This window comes from Corythoichthys intestinalis, chromosome 1 (assembly GCF_030265065.1).
Source record: "Corythoichthys intestinalis isolate RoL2023-P3 chromosome 1, ASM3026506v1, whole genome shotgun sequence".
In the NCBI taxonomy this organism is placed as follows: domain Eukaryota; kingdom Metazoa; phylum Chordata; class Actinopteri; order Syngnathiformes; family Syngnathidae; genus Corythoichthys; species Corythoichthys intestinalis.
In genome coordinates this window covers 55293212-55302968 of record NC_080395.1, presented here as the reverse complement: position 1 = coordinate 55302968, position 9757 = coordinate 55293212, and the positions used below count along the sequence as shown (strand labels likewise).

At 41.7% G+C, this 9757-nt stretch overlaps 1 long non-coding RNA gene across 1 annotated transcript; it reads right to left on the bottom strand.

Moving 5' to 3' along the window:
• Positions 1 to 3514: 3514 nt before the first annotated feature.
• LOC130922781 (uncharacterized) lies at positions 3515 to 8236 on the bottom strand. Its single transcript, XR_009064578.1, has 3 exons — positions 8108 to 8236; positions 7638 to 7789; positions 3515 to 3826 (listed from the first exon to the last, which is right to left on the bottom strand). It is a non-coding gene; the product is annotated as an uncharacterized LOC130922781 (long non-coding RNA).
• Between the last annotated feature and the right edge of the window lie 1521 nt (positions 8237 to 9757).

Below are 9757 nucleotides of genomic sequence, written 5' to 3'. Positions count from 1 at the left end.
GTACTCGTTCATGGCCTCCCTCTCCGGTCCGGAGATGGAATAGATGCGCCCTTTTGGGATGACCGCCCCTGGCTGGAGTTCGATAGCGCAGTCACTGGGTCTGTGGGGAGGAAGAGAAGTGGCCTTGGCCTTGTTAAACACTTCCTTCAAATCAAGGTAGCATTCAGGTACTTTGGACAGATCTGGATAAATTTCATGACTTTTGGTATCAGTTGGCTCATCATCATTCTTGAAACAGTTTTTCCTGCACTGTTCCCCCCACTGCAATACCGTTCCCAGCCTCCAGTCAATGTGAGGGCTATGTTTGACCAGCCAGGGAAAACCCAGGATGAGGGGGTATTGAGCAGATTGGAAAAGATGGAACCGGATTTCTTCGGAATGTCCCTCTGCCATTGTCAAGACTACGGATTCAGACACATGCGTCACACTGAACAAGTGCTTGCCATCAAGCGCTCTCGCGTTTAGGGGTTGATCTAAGGCCTCACTTCGTAGGCCCCATTTTTTAGCTAAAGTCCAATCCATTAGGCTTTCATCAGCCCTGAATCAATCATTACGCCAACAGATTTGTTACGCCCCTGGAATTGTAACTTAGCTTGAGTCAAGGTGCGTGAAGGGACGACAGTAACCCGTAAAGGACTCACCGGTGCCTTCCTCCTGCTTGACCGATCTGCTTTTGCCGAGCAGGATGCCAGGACATGTCCCAGTTCACCGCAGTAAAAACAGCGTCTCTCCATGAAGCGGCGATGGCGTTCCTCTGGAGTCAGCTTTGTCCCCCCCCAGTTGCATCGGTTCACCTGGATCGCTCGAGGGTGCTGCTCTTGCAGGAGGGAGAGGTGAAGCAGGTGGAACTCTTGTCAGCTGAACGTGGGAATGCCCCCATGGAGGAATCGGCAACTGTGCGGTCTGTTTTTTCTCTCTGATTCTGTGACGTATTCTGCTGTCAACCCGGGAGGCCATGGCGATGACAGAGTCCAGGTCTGAGGGAAGGTCCAGAGGAGCAAGCTGGTCTTTGATGGAATCTGAAAGACCATGCAGAAAGGCATCTAGGAGGGCCATATCGTTCCAACCGCTATCAGCTGCTAGCGTCCGGAACTCCACAGCATAGTCAGAAACTCTGCGATGGCCTTGCTTCAGTCCAACTAATGCCCGGGCCGCCTCCCTCCCTGGGGTGGTATGGTCAAAATTTTTCTTCAGTGTCTGACTGAAGAGCAGAGACGAGTTGCAAATCTCTGATTTACGTGCCCACTCGGCAGTGGCCCAGGCTGCTGCTCTGCCAGTCATATGGGAAATCATGAATGCCACTTTGGATTGTTCAGTCTGGTACATGACAGGTTGGTGACTAAAAAGCAATTCACATTGTACCAAAAAAGGCCTGCAGTCACCAGAAACCCCGGAGAATTTTTCAGGAGCAGCCAGACGGATTGACACTGGATTTTCAGGTACACCTGGTGACGAACGGGTGGCAGCAGTGGTGAATGACCCGGTAGGTGGGCCACTCCCGGGGGTCAAAAGCTGTTGGAGTGTCAGAGAAAAGCTTTAGTTGCTGGGTGATCGAAGTCTGGAATTCGCTTTGTTGGCTATGAAGCTCCCTGATTCCTTGGTTAACAACACACAGCTGTTCCTCGTGTTGCTTCAAACGACCACCTTGATGCCGCAATGCGGCCTGGAGCTGCTCAGAATCGGCTGGGTCCATACTGGTCGGTTTGTACTCACAAGGATGCACTAAAGGACCCAAATGCTCGACAGTTCAATCCAAAGATTTATTTTCCAGTTCATAAAGTTCAAAAAGGGAAGTTAGCAAAAATTCACAGCAACGGCTGGACATTAATCAACAAAAATTCACAGCAACAGCTGGACCTCAATCAACTGAGTATAGTTCACTAGAAACAAAAAAAGGCATTGGTTCAAAAACATGAATCGTTCTCAAAAAGGGGCTTACACAAGGACGTGGCGTAGGACGTGGCAGGATAGCAGACAAACCGACACTGGGCAAGGTTAGAAGCAGGCTATTTATACAGAGGGTCACAGGTGGACGCAATCCGCCTGATTGGCAAGGGCAGGAAGTAAAGTTAACTGTAGGAGGCACGCTACTACCAAAATAAAAGAAACTGACATGAATCAACGCAAAACATTAACAAGACTTCCGAGACGTGACACGTTTACAGTCACCGAGCAAAGGCTTTTATTTCAATCCAGCCATAGAAAGAAGGTAAGTAACTATATTTATTATTTGAAATGTGTATCATTTTAGCTTAGAATCATTAATTTTGAATTTTGGCCAAATTGGGGTCTCAGAGTGAAACTTCAAGTCACATGAGAGTTTTCCGCCACATATACTAGGTATATTTTTTTAATATTTTAAAACGACTGCTATGAAAAGGTTTATTAGCCAAACATAAAACTATAATGGCCTGGTACTTGTGTATACCAGAAAGTATGTAAGCTATGTAAGACTAGGTATAGGCCTATGACATATTTGGAGCCAATTGCATAATTAAACGAGACAAATTGTAAAATCTTGGATATTTGAGCAAAAAAACAAGGGTATTCAAATGTGTTTTTGATTATTCCTTCTTGTTTTGCATTCTCTGATGGTCTTGCGCCACATTGATGACCTCGATCACCGGGGATATATGTATTTACCCCCTCGCCCATGTTTGACCTCCACAAACCTCATCTATAGGCCATGAGCTTCTTACCTACCTCCCCCCTAAACCCAGAGGAAATTAGGGGCCTTGTGTCGTTGTTTTTAGTGAACCTTTTTTTTTTTCACCCCTTATTTTCCTCTTTTCGTCTCTGTTGGTGAATTTGATCCTGGCCCAGGATGGTAAAGCAGGTTGAGTAAATGAAATATTGATCCACAGTTCCATGGCCTTGCCTTCACCTTGTCCCGCGCGCTGAGTTACTGAGTCTTCCGTTCTGCTTGTAATAGGAATTATTACAGCAGGCCGGGGCAAGTAATTACTCGGCATGACAGAGAGGGCATAGGGGAGGGGCTGTCTTATATTTCTTCTAAAGAAGTTATTTATCGTATTTATTGTGCTAACTCCACCCCCAACAATTCTCCTTTCCAGTCTTGTCAACCACTTTATAAAAAACAATACCAAAAAAAATTCAGTTCGGTTGACGGTCATCTTGATGATTGAAGGTACCAAAGAGTAAAAAACAGAATGCTGTGATGCAAACTGAGCAACTACTTTGTGGACTGTTGGAACTTAAAAAAATCAGAATTCCTCAAAACTATTTAAAATAATTACCAATCCAGGGATTGTAGGGGGTTAAGACAATTAAGCTTAGTTGTTTAATTTGATAGACACTTTGCGGCAGTCAGATTAGGGCAAAGTTCTTTTTAAAATGAAAACTTGTCAGGTTTTCTTTATTACTTATCAATTTCAATTCTCCCAATCATGAAGATAGACGTAACCTATTACTTCTCAAAGTTAAACAGATTTTGCAGCCTCCTTCTCATTCTTTCAATTTGTGAATACTTTCCACAGGTAAACTCATCAACACCTTTTTTTAAAAAAAAAAAAAAAAAAACAACTATGAGACTTGTGTTCATAACAATTGTCCACATGCAAAAGCTTACTGGGAAAATGACCCAGAGCTGCATTGGCACATAATACATTTTCAGTCCCATTTCACTTCAAGAAAAATTGGCTGTTTGTTTGGGTGATCTATTTGTGGTACTTGTGTCCTTGCCTTTGCAGCGGTCCGTCTGGTGCTGCCAAGCTGGGTGACATCCTACTGCATCAGAATCCCTCTGAAGGTCATCACTGATGGGACAAAGAAACTCGCTGCAATCCATCCAGCAACGAGCCACCGGCTAAACATTTTTCGGGCAGAGTGGAACAATAAGTAACATAGAGATTTTATTTGCATTAAAAAGTAGACATTGAATTGGTTTTTCAACATGATTAAATCAATTAAAGCCTCAGGGATTGACTTTTCGCGAGTGGCGGAGTTGCGCCGGGGCAGGAAACCTAGTGCATCATAGTTTTCATGAACACAAAAACTTTAATGCATTTGATTTGGCAATTAAGAGATCGGTATGAGCCAAGCTACACGTTACAGCGTGGCAAAAGCGGTCGTTTGTAGTGAATTTCATTCATTCATAAAAATATGAATTATCTAGCTCACTGTATCATTGTATACAATGAATTCAATGAAGATTGATGTTTATGTTTGAAATTATAAATACATTATACAGTGGTACCTCTACATCCGAAGTTAATTCGTTCCAGGACCTTGCTTGTAAGTCGAAATGGTTGTATGTCGAGCAGGATTTTCTCATAAGAATACATTATAATTCCATTAATTCCTTCCACAGCCCAAATACCTCCACTAAATCCTTAATAAATATTTTTTGCTGTACCTGAACGCACCACGCAGCTGACGTGACAGAGAGAGGGAGCGGTAAGGTTGAGAGCTTACTTTCACTTTCAATGTTTTCTAGAGAACACCATCAACTGTGGCGGATACTAGGCGTTTTGTGTTGGATAAGTTCTGAAATAAATGACAAAAACCTGACAAAGCTGGCGATTTCTTTGGCAATATTACCACAGTAATAATTTTCACCTTAACTTATAAAGACTGGCAAACAGTGGTCGGAGGAGGACCGTGGAGATGGATTGTTGAGCCAGTTCACGGATGTGTACCCCATGCTCATATTTTTCTATAATTTGCATCATCATTTCAATGGTTTTTCCTTGTTTCACCACCTGTACCAACCTTATTGAAACCTGTGTTGATTTCTCTCAGCAGAAAATCCGCCGCGCGTTTGTCTGCGGTGCTGTCATGTGTATTTCGAGCATGTTGTCGGATGTAGAAAAAAATGGCGAGATAGATTTTACGTCAGAAGTTGAAAAGATCATGTGTCCAAGCGATCATATGTTGAGGTACCACTATATATATATATACCACTATATATGTATATATATACACACAGTATACATACTGTACTTTATAACTGTATATATACGCTGTATATACACAAATGTTTCACACAAGAATATTTTGATACAAAACACAAAATTATATATCAAGTATTGGGGGGAAAAAAAAGATAAAGTACAATAACATTGGAAAGAAAAATGTGCTTACTGTGCCCACTAGTACTACTAATACAAACTGTACAATGGACTGGTGAACTGCTCATGGCCAATGGCTCTGAGCCTTGAAGGGAGTTCCTTTTTCTTTGGCACAACATCCCCTTCTTCAGGCAGCGGTAGAAATTTGGCTGCACAGCAAACTTTTGTTTGTTATTTACTTAGGCATACGATCATGGAAGAGTACCACATTTATATACAAAATTAGCGCACCTTACCACGTGAGCAAAGAGCTGGTGTGTGAAACACTCAGGCTTGGTTCATACTGCAGGTCTTAATTCCCATTTTTTGTCATATCTGTTTTTTTGGCGTGCCCGTTCAGACTGCCATTATCCATTATTCTGTTCAAGTATCACGCATGCGCACTAATTTACAGTCCGAGATGCGCTGAGTTAACTGACCCGCATGCGCAGGAGCATTAAAACAAATAACTACACATGACGCACACACATACAGTGGGGCAAATAAGTATTTAGTCAACCACTAATTGTGCAAGTTCTCCCACTTGAAAATATTAGAGAGGCCTGTAATTGTCAACATGGGTAAACCTCAACCATGAGAGACAGAATGTGGGGAAAAAAAAAACAGAAAATCATGTTGTTTGATTTTTAAAGAATTTATTTGCAAATCATGGTGGAAAATACCACAACAGTGTGTGAAAAGCTTGTGAAGAGCTACAGAAAACGTTTGGCCTCCGTTATAGCCAACAAAGGGTACATAACAAAGATGAACTTTTGGTAATGACCAAATACTTATTTTCCACCATGATTTGCAAATAAATTCTTTAAAAATCAAACAATGTGAATTCTGGGGTTCTTTTCCACACTCTAGACTTTACGACATATGAAGGATGTTTTCTTCATACGTTTCCCGAAACTAAAAACTCGGAGGAAAAAATGTGAAGAATGCATTAACTTGCGCAGACTTTTAACAGCAGCTCGGTGAATCCATTCACATTTCATATGCAGTAAACATTTTTTTGGGTTGGCATGGTCTTTCAGAGGACAAAGAGGTAAGCCATTTTGATATTTTTAACTTATTTTTTAGCTTGACGTTGTGCCGTGCTAATTCTGCCGGACAATGAATAACCTGAAAAGAATTAAAATGGTATCTGACTGCCAGTTACCTTTTCTGTTGTAAAAAACAACTTTAGTAAGGGGGAAGGGTAAATAAATTACAGAATTAAGATTTGTTATCAATGAAAAAATTAAAAGTGTTGGTTGGATGTCACTGAGTAGCATTTGCGATCGCTCCACAAAACTAAGAATATAAATTACCCCCAAGAACGGTCAAAGACGTAGGACAACTACAGGATATAATTATAAGAAAGACAGGGCTGGTGGTAAAGGATAGCTTGTTGAAACAAGGAGAATCTCATTGTCTGTCGCGTAAGGAAAAGGTGTCGATAAAAAAGCTAAGGCTATGCTTAGGTCGGCTCGTTTTCTTCGTATTTTTCAGCCCTCAACACTCAAGCCATCTCTTTAACTGAACATTTTTATCTTTGCCAGTGAATTTGGCACCAGGGACATCATTTTCGGAGAGAATTGGTAGGTTTAGCTCTGTAAACATCTCCTTCGTACAATACTTCCATTCATTTACTACTGGGGACAAGCACCCGTTTGTCCCCCACTTAGCAACAGTAGCTAACCTCATGAATATTAATGAGCGGAAGTGACGTGTTGCTTGCGGTACGCCATTCTCAGGCTTATCCTCAACCCATTTTATCTTTTTATGACTGTTGTCAAGCCTGCCCCTTCCCCAAAAGCCGCGTTCAAGCTGGGTGATAACGCTAATGCACAGCTGCACCACTACCGTAACGCTCTGTCTCTCTCGCTCTTTGCTGACGTAATTGCTACATGAATTCCGATTTGAGGGACTTGACAACTCAGATCGCAGGCACATCCAGGAAAAATGTGGCTCAGATCTTTGACCACATACGAAAGTGACCTCGATCGAATTTGAAATGGTCAACTTTTATTCGACTTTTCCAATTCAGACCGTCGAGTTAATGAGAGAGAGAGAGAGAGAGAGAGAGAGAGAGAGAGAGAGAGAGAGAGAGAGAGAGAGAGAGAAGAGAGTTGAGACAGGGAGCATGTGCAAGAGAGAAAAAAGAACAGCTCCCAACCAAAAAGCGACTCAGTTCCCATTGTTTATGTTAATGAGCCACTCAAAAGATTCGATGAATTAGTGAACGTCACAACTCTAGTGCCAATACCTTTGCAAGACCACAGATTGTAAATAAAAATAAAGTGTATTAGTATAGTTTTATGATCTAAACTTTGTGGAACATTTCTGTTGGTATGGTTCATTATGCATCCTATTTTACTTACACCTGCCTTTTTCAAAAGTCAAATTAAATGGAATTTTTACTTATGATTACACTCTTAAACAGAGCCTCTATCCAAACTGCGGCTGCCTTGAAATCCTGACTGAGCTAATCTTCCACGACCTATTCCAACAAGATCAGACCCAGCCCTCATAGATTCTATTACCCGACCACTCTATTACATTACATCTCCATTTACCAACCTTAAGCAGCTCCAAGCATGGCAAGGGCCTCGACCTTGTCAAAAAGGAGAAACTGCCAAAGAGAGGGGGCGAGTCGAGAGAAACCAAGGGATGAAAAGAAGTCTGTCACACAGGCTGAACTGTAGGAAGTGTTCTTGAGATGATGGAGCGACCTGCAGGACATAGGAGGGGAGAAAAGGCAAAATAGAAAATCGATATGCTAGCCAAGCAGGAAGATGAAGATTGAAGGGTGATGTGGGAGGGATTTCAGGGACGGAGACAGCAGTTTGGGGCTGAATTGGAATTATGAACAAATCCCAACGTGACCAGGTAGTCTCTTGAGGCATTTGGGGGTCGTAGCAGTTTGACTTTAATAGAGGAATGAACAGTGTCTTCTTCTGATGTCAGAACGATCTTCACTGTCAGTCTTATTGTTTGAAACGTTCACAGTACTATACATCGAAGACCTCAAGAATAAGACAAAGGCTCACCTTTTCAATGCATCTTCATTGTTCTGTTGGCTTAGAGTAACACCAATTGATCTCCCAGTCGCTGTGCCCAGCCTTGTGTCCTTGTGCTTTGTGAGTTATTTTCCTATTTTGCAGAATGCATTTTTGTCTAGTAGAAGAAAGGACCGTGAACGAACAATTTCATTTTCTTGCTCAGAGGGTAAGGAATGCAGTGTGATCTATATATAATATTATGAAGGAAAATCTTGAAAATTATCAGGCGTCCCCAAAGTTTTTCATAACACTGTTAATCTGTATGAATTTAACAATAAGGTGTCCTTGTATAAATATGATTGAGAATTGTTGCTGGCCTTGGCCAAGAACATTTTTAGCTTTTTATACAATGGAGAAAAATCAGTAAGATTGTCAAAGGCCTTGGACTCTGACTGTTTTCTAATTGTTTGTTAATTGTTTGTTGGTTTGGTTCCTAATGCACTAATATGACTTAGCAATATATTTGTGACCCACGTTCTAAAACATAAGTGTTTCTTTGGGCAACTTTCAGGAAAGAAATTACAAATGAGCAGAGCTCTTGGTAGCACTGTGGCATGAGGAGATATGAACGAATTTTCAGAACAATTTAATGAACTTATATATATGCTGCATATAATTTAATCACATGTATGTATGTTTTCAAGATTTTTGATTGACTAATGTATTTTATATTCGTGTGTGTTAGGTTTTGTGTTGGTTTTCTCCTAGTGTGACTTGTCTCTGTGACTGCCCATTGATTTCACCTATTGTCCCTTCTCCTAGTGTATCCTGCAACTGCATCCCACTGTGTTATCCAGCTGTTCCTCGTTGTCTCGTTACCCCTTGTCTGCGTGTGTGTATATAAGCACCCAGTTTCTTGTCACTCCTGGTTGTGTCATTGTCTATGTCAATGTCAATTTCAAGTCCTGTCCAAGCCCTCGTGTACCAGTCCCTCCGATTAAGTAAGTTTTGGTTTGAACATTGCCTTTTTGATCACCAGTCCTTTTGGTTGTTACTTTTGGTTAGTTATTATTAAAACGTTTTTTGAGTTCACCGCCACCTGCCTTGCTGCTTTTTTGTTTCCCTGCAATTGTGTCCACACCACCTGCCTTCCCGCGTATCCCTGACAGTGTGTTACATACTTTTATTTCGCTAATTACAAACAACTGCCGGTGAATGGGGAGGTGAAACGGACCAAATCTGTCCTCCCCTCTATGGTTGTCAGCCTCATTTAGAGACGGTTTGGCAGCCACCCTGAAGAGCACATACGCGAGTACACGCTTACGTTGGTATATTCTTCTTCAAGCAGAAACCTAGCGAGCCAGCCTGTTGTTTGACTTTGTCAAACTTGTCTGGCTGATCACAGCTGACTGTATAGCTCACAGATGGAAGGGAATGAATGCAAAACTCACTGAGTACTTCTCATATTTTGGCTGAAAAGGATTTCATTCTAGATTGCACCAAAGGTGACAAAGTTACTTTGCCGGCACACACTGTGTGGATTAGAACAGTGGTCCCAAATTTTTTTGCACCACAGACCAGAGTGATGTGGGCTTTTCTTCCACAGACCAGCAATGAGTGGCAGAAAATTAAAGTAAATATAAAATAACACTAGAGGGCTAAAAACTATCATTAAAAGTACAGGGAAAATGTAACTCA